Raw genomic sequence first — 6,257 nt, 5'->3', positions numbered from 1 at the left:
GCTATGCGTGTGGGGGCAGGAAGGGGCAGGCAGGCTGAGCTCAGGAGTCTCATTTGCACCCACCTTGGGCCATATCTAGCCATCAACTGCGCTATTAGTTGCTTAATGTTTTTCCTTCCCTGAATCTTTTCTTCTAGACCTGCTTCAATCTCATGCTAAATTTTATGAACTCTGACTGATAACATTAAGCAATTCACAGTTTTAGATGTTACCTATATTTTATATTTGTATTTTTATTAGCACTGAAGCCTGTATTTTAATAGCATTGAAATACTTTAAAATGCACAACTCTTCTTAAAAGCATTTTCTCAGTAAGATAAATACCTGATTATGTAAATTAAAATTATTCATCCCACCTGGCCAGCATGGCTCAGCGGCTGAGCATCGACCTAGAATCCAGGAGGTCTCGGTTCGTTTCCCAGTCGGGGCACATGCCCGGGTTTCGGGCTCGATCCCCAGCAGGGGGCGTGCAGGAGGCAGCCGATCAATGACTCTCATCATTGATGTTTTTCTCTCTCTGAAATTAATAAAAATATATTTTAAAAAAATAATAATAAAATGAAAGAATTCATCCTGTGCCACCCAAAATTACCTTGCCCACCACATGCACCAAAGGCTCACACAGCACACAGTGGAGGTTCAGACAGGAAGACGGTGCTGTGTGGGCTCACCCCGTGGCTGATGGGCTGTCCTCGCTCCCCAGGCGGCCACAGTCACGCACCACACGCCACACCAGGGAGTCAGACAGCAGCATCCTTCTGTCTCACAGTAACTGAGGTGAATACCTGAAATCAAGGTGCCGACAGGGCTGGCTCCCTCCGAGGAACCTGAGGGAAGGACCTGTTCCAGGCCTCCCCCCCTCACCTGTGTCTGCTCCCAGTGGGTCTGTGTCTGACGTATTTCTTTTTATAAGGACACCAGTCATATTAGATTATGCCCACCCTAATTACCTCATTTTAACCTGATCACCTCTGTAAAGACTGTCTCCAAATAAGGCCACATTCTGAGGTTCTGGAGTTAGGACTCCAAGTGGATTTGGGGGGACACAGTTCAGCCCATAGCATAGGCCCTCCCAGAGTCCACGTCTGCTTCATCTCTGTCTACATGCATAGGATTTTTCTGAGAACTTTACATATATTAACTTAATTTTTCTGTAAAATAATTCTATTACACAGAGGGACCACTATTAGTGTCCCCATTTATAGCTAAGGAAACTGAGGCTCAGAGTTTCAGCAGCTAACCCAAAGACACCCAGCACCAGGATTCACACCCGAGCAGCCTGGCCCACATTCGTCTCTTAGTAGCTAGCCTATGTCGCAGGAAGGTTACAGTTACAGTTTGGTCCTGGCTGGTATGGCTCAGTGGATGGAGCGTTGGCCTGTGCACCGCAGGGTCCAAGGTCGTGTACCTCAGTTGCAGGTTCGATCCCGGCCTGTTGGGGTGCATGCAGGAGGCAACCCATCGATGTCTCTCTCGCATCAATGTTTCTCTCATTGCCTGTCTTTCTCGTGCTCTCTAAAAAGCTATGGAGGGCGGCGGCCAGCGCAGGGCTCTTGCTCAGCAGGCCGGCTTGGCTTCGGGCTCCGGGCCCCCCAGCCGGGGCCTCCGCCTGTGCTCACCGGCGCGGCTGAGGTCCCGGCTGCCTGGCATCTGGGCGACCCATGGGCAGCAGCAGAGCCGCGGTGACAGATGACAGCGAGGAGCAGCGGAGCGCGCTGGGGCTCTGGAGCCCCTCCACCCCGGCCCCTTTGCGGGCGGATGCCTCTCAGCTGCCCCTGCACAGCCGCAGTCCTGCTCACCTTCTCTCACCGCAGTACAGCTGTGCGGCGGGACGGCCAGGGGATGAGCGAAGAGGGGTTTGAGTCGTTCGCTGGCCTGCCCTACACTGACCCAGTCCTTCCAACAGCGCGTCTTCCAAAACATACACACTCTCCTGACCAGACCGTCGCCTTCCGTGGCGCTGCACTGACAGGTCCTGCTGAGCATTGCTGGGCAGAAGGCCTCCAGCTTCGCCATCACCGTGACATCTGAGGCTGGAGAAAATGACGGGACTGTCCAGACGACCCTCAGGTTTACATACAGTGAGAAGCCCCCAGGTGAGGCCCCTTATGAACCATTCTCACAGGAAATCTAGAAGATAATGGTGTCTCAAGCATTTTAGACACAAATTATTAGCATTATAGGCAGAAGAAAACCTTGGTATGGTGATGATCTTCAGTGACAGCTGTGCACGAAAAATTAAATGAAATAGTGGATCAAATAAAAACCCCAAAAGAAGAAAAGAAACAAAAAGAAAAGGCAGCCGCAGAAGCCCCAAAGCAACCATTTCCCGGCACTCCCGAACCGCGGCTCCGGGCCCCAGCAGGGGCGCTCCCAAGCCTCAGTTCCCAGTTGAGGGCTTCTTACGCTGGAAAGCCAGGTTTGATGCAGAACTCTTGGAAATTAAAAAGAAGCAGATGAAAGAACAAGCAGGAAAAAATAAATTCTGTGGGAAACGGCTCTGAAACACATCATAGCCTTGACCCATCCGCTGTCCAGCTCGTGGAGGGGCCGGGGACAGTGCGGGAGGTGAGCGTCTGCCCCGGCCGGAGCGCGAGCAGGACCGGCGGCCGCGCTGCCGAGGGCGCCTCCACCGCCGGCGGGCGGCCAGCCGCGGGGCGCGGCCCGGGGCGCAGCGAAGGGGGGCTGCTCTTCCTTTCTTTTTTCTAAGAAAAAATAATCTTCAGAATATTCTTCTGAAAGCTTTCATCAAGGAACTTAATAAACTGACCTTAAAATTTCGAACGTATTAAAAAAAAAAAAAAAAAAGCAATGGGAAAAGTGTCTTCAGGTGAAAATTACATTAAAAAAAAATGTACAGCCCAGCCAGGCGCGGCTCAGTGGCTGAGCATCGGCCTAGGATTCAGGAGATTCCGGTGGGGTTCCCTGTCCGGGCACCTGGTCCGGTTTCGGGCTCGATCCCCAGCACGGAGCATGAAGGAGGCAGCCGATCAATGACTCTCTCATCATTGATGTTTCTAGCTCTCTCTGTCCCTCTCCCTTCCTCTCTCTGAAATCAATAAAGATATATTTTTTTAAAAAATTACAGTTTAAGTTATCAGAGAAGCTGGAACTTCCATCTTATCGCCCAGTGACAAGCCTCTGCAAGGGCAGAGCCCACAGGAGCCCGCAGGCATGGAGAGCAGGCGCGCTGTGTGCAGAGGACAGGGGGCATTTCCCCATCGGCTCCCGCGACAGCCAGGCTGTGATGTACGTCAGAGGTCCGGAGGCCACACACTGTCCCTGGCAAGCTTTGGAACTGGTTTAGAATCAGTGGTAAATCACAGTGCAGGCCGGACTCTACGCAGATGGGGGTGAGCTCACCCAGCTCCCTCTGAGCCCCGGCCTTCTTCAGGGGCAGGCGTGGTTTCTTACCCCTGGAACGTTCCACCTCTGACAGCTCATGCTGGCCTCTTACCTCATTCGGGCCTCTGCTCACAGGCGGCCTGAGTGCAGAGCCTCCTCGGACCCCGTGTGAGAAGCCGTCACTGCCGCCACAGGCTCGCCCCCTTGCCTCTCTACACAGAGCGCTGACCAGCATCCAGAACAGTGCCTGCAGGATACGACACCAGGCAGCTCACGAATGAATGAGCTCAGGGGTTTGATCAGATCATTTCTATCTTTTCTAGTTTTAACATTCTACAAAATGCAATTGATTTACATTTCCTCTTTCTCTCCAGGCTACTAGCACTTAAACCCATTTATGGCTGATTGGTATCACCAATATCAGAAGGAGAAGCAGAGGAAAAACCTTTAGATTCATCAATGTCAGGGCTGGGAAGGGCTTTCTAGACCATGCATGTTAACCCCTCCTCTTCCCTCTTAGACGAGGGGCCAGGGGGCCGCAGAGGGGAATCGGCAGCCCCAAGACCACCATCAGTAAGCATGGAGCCCCAACCAGAACACTCACCTTGTCTCCTAGAAAGAGCTTTCCCTACCCACCCAGGTCCAATGACCAAGGCCGAATGAGGGTCACGCGGAGCTCTAAAGTCGGCATTAGTCCTCCTGTTACATGAATACTCTCCAACTTAAATGAGCTCCAACACTGAAACTGTAAGATTCCAGGTGGACAAACCTCTTCCCCTGTAAAGCATGCCTCTCTTATTGGCAAGTCATGTGAGCAGAGCTGGGGACCCAGGAAAACTAGAAGGAACCAGTGTCCTGCCTGTGCAGGTGGTCCAGGCTGGTGCCGCAGGTTTGCTGTGGACTGAACTGGCATCCTGCCTGCTGCAGAGTCAGAGATGTGCGCCCTTGGGCCCCCCAGGCCTGAAGCACTCAGTGCTGCTCTGGAGGAGGGCTGCTCACAGACAAGTCCTTCTCTAGGAACCACCCTCTGTCAGCAGGGCCACCTCACTCATGCTCACGCTCCCCGAGGACCAGCTGCATCCACAACAGAGCCACATGGCCTAACTAGGGCCAGCCCGGTGCCACCAGAGCCTTCTGCAGGGTTGGTCAAGGCCTTTGCTAGGACCACACTGCACCCCAACTTCTCCTACACTCAGTCTTGCTCCCCACTCACTCCCATTTCCCAGAAAACCACCTGCATGCTGGTCTAGGTCTCAGTTTTCTAAGAAACCCAACTACCATCTCATTCAGCTCCTCACCAGAGGCTCAGATCCTGGATCCTCAGTCCTCTTGCCCGTCACTGACTAGATGGGCTCCTCTCACGTTGAGATGGCTCTCCTGGGAGAATGCTCTTTCAGTTTGAGATTCTACCACCTTGAAACTTCTTCCAACTGGTTCTACTTCTCAGAGGCACCTAGAACCAAGCTCTATTCTTCCATGAGCCTTAACTGTAGGAAATGATTCCAAAATAACCTGAGATGTAGTGTCTGCTCCCCCATCATTCCTGATGTAGCTGAGCTTAGTCTGCTTGTGATCTTGTGCCGGTGCTCTCAGTGTCCCTAAGTACAGTCTTCCATCTCCTCTCCTGTGCTCCAGCCACAACAGCCTTCAGCCTTCACCAGAACCCCAGCTACCCCAGGGCATCTGCTTTGAACCACCTGCTAAATGTCACTTCCTCAGCAAGGCTCCCAACTGCTCTCACATCGCCAAAGCACTGCCCACATTTGACTGTGGCCACCATAGCAATGCCATTTCCCTCCTGCAAGTGCCCTAGGGACAGGGCCAGCCCCTCTGTGCCACTGTAGTTCACCAGGATGCTCTTTGGTTATGGAGTCACAGGCTAAGTAGGACAGTCACTTATTCAATTAATATTGTGGACCAGGCCTATGTTAAGTGCTGTAGAGATTAGTTCTGGCTCCTCCCCCTTTCCCTTTTTAGGTATCACTCTTTTATTGATGCAACCCAAGACAATAGTTTTTTAGAAAGCTTTGTTTATTGCTCACCTAACGAGTCTGCCCAGAGTCCCTGTAGGCTCTCTTCCACACTGTCCTGTATTTGGGGGGGATGGAGCTGCCCTCCCTGAGCAGCGCCAGTTATGGCAGAGGGAAGAGACATGCACACACTGCTCTCCAAGGTTCTGCCCAGAAATTACACATGTAACTTAGTTTTAAAAATTGAAGCATATTGGATCTATTCTGTGGTATTTCTCCAGCCCGAGTGAGCAGTGGCATACTCTACAACTGGCAGGATCCCCACATTTGCACTGTGGGGATCCCTACCCACTGGATGAGGCTACTATGGTTGGAAGAATGTGTGCAAGTCTCTGGAACATCACCTCCCTGAAAAGGTAAGCTGGCAGCAGCCCTACATTCCTGGAGGGGCGGGATTTCAAAGATCAATGCCCCTGTCAGACCTAAAAGCAGCAGTGATAATACCCATCACATTCCCAGTTAACTCGCTTGTTTGGTCCAAGCACAAGCCTGATGGACCTTAGAAAATGTCTGTAGACATTGACATACTGAGGAGACATTGCAGGCTGCTCCAGACCACTGCTGTAAAGCAAATGTCGCAATAAAGTCGGTTGAAATCTTTTTTGCTAGTGGAGGCTCTTGCCTGCAATTTGTAAAAAAAAAAAAAAAAAAGGCAGCGTCAGTGAAGCACAATGAGGCGAAGCTGAGCCTGTACCATGACCCCAGTCGGCACGTTGGGCCGAAGCTGCTCCTGTGTCCGTCCCAGATGCTGTGTCTTCACGGAGCCAGTCGCCTTGCCCCTGGCTCTAAGCGTGCACCCAGTGCCCTGGCTACTGCCTTGCTCTCTCTGCCCACCTGTAAGGACCACCAGAGCACTTTGCTTTCCCTGGCAGGGCCAACAGT

General features: G+C 52.1%; 1 pseudogene; it reads left to right on the top strand.

Moving 5' to 3' along the window:
• The first annotated feature begins 1,661 nt into the window (after positions 1–1,661).
• Positions 1,662–3,517, top strand: LOC107539196 (RWD domain-containing protein 1-like; annotated as a pseudogene).
• Positions 3,518–6,257: the final 2,740 nt, after the last annotated feature.

Source organism: Miniopterus natalensis, chromosome 17, assembly GCF_054644295.1.
Source record: "Miniopterus natalensis isolate mMinNat1 chromosome 17, mMinNat1.hap1, whole genome shotgun sequence".
In the NCBI taxonomy this organism is placed as follows: domain Eukaryota; kingdom Metazoa; phylum Chordata; class Mammalia; order Chiroptera; family Miniopteridae; genus Miniopterus; species Miniopterus natalensis.
Note: the sequence above shows the minus strand (reverse complement) of the source record. Positions and strands in the feature narration are given on the sequence as shown.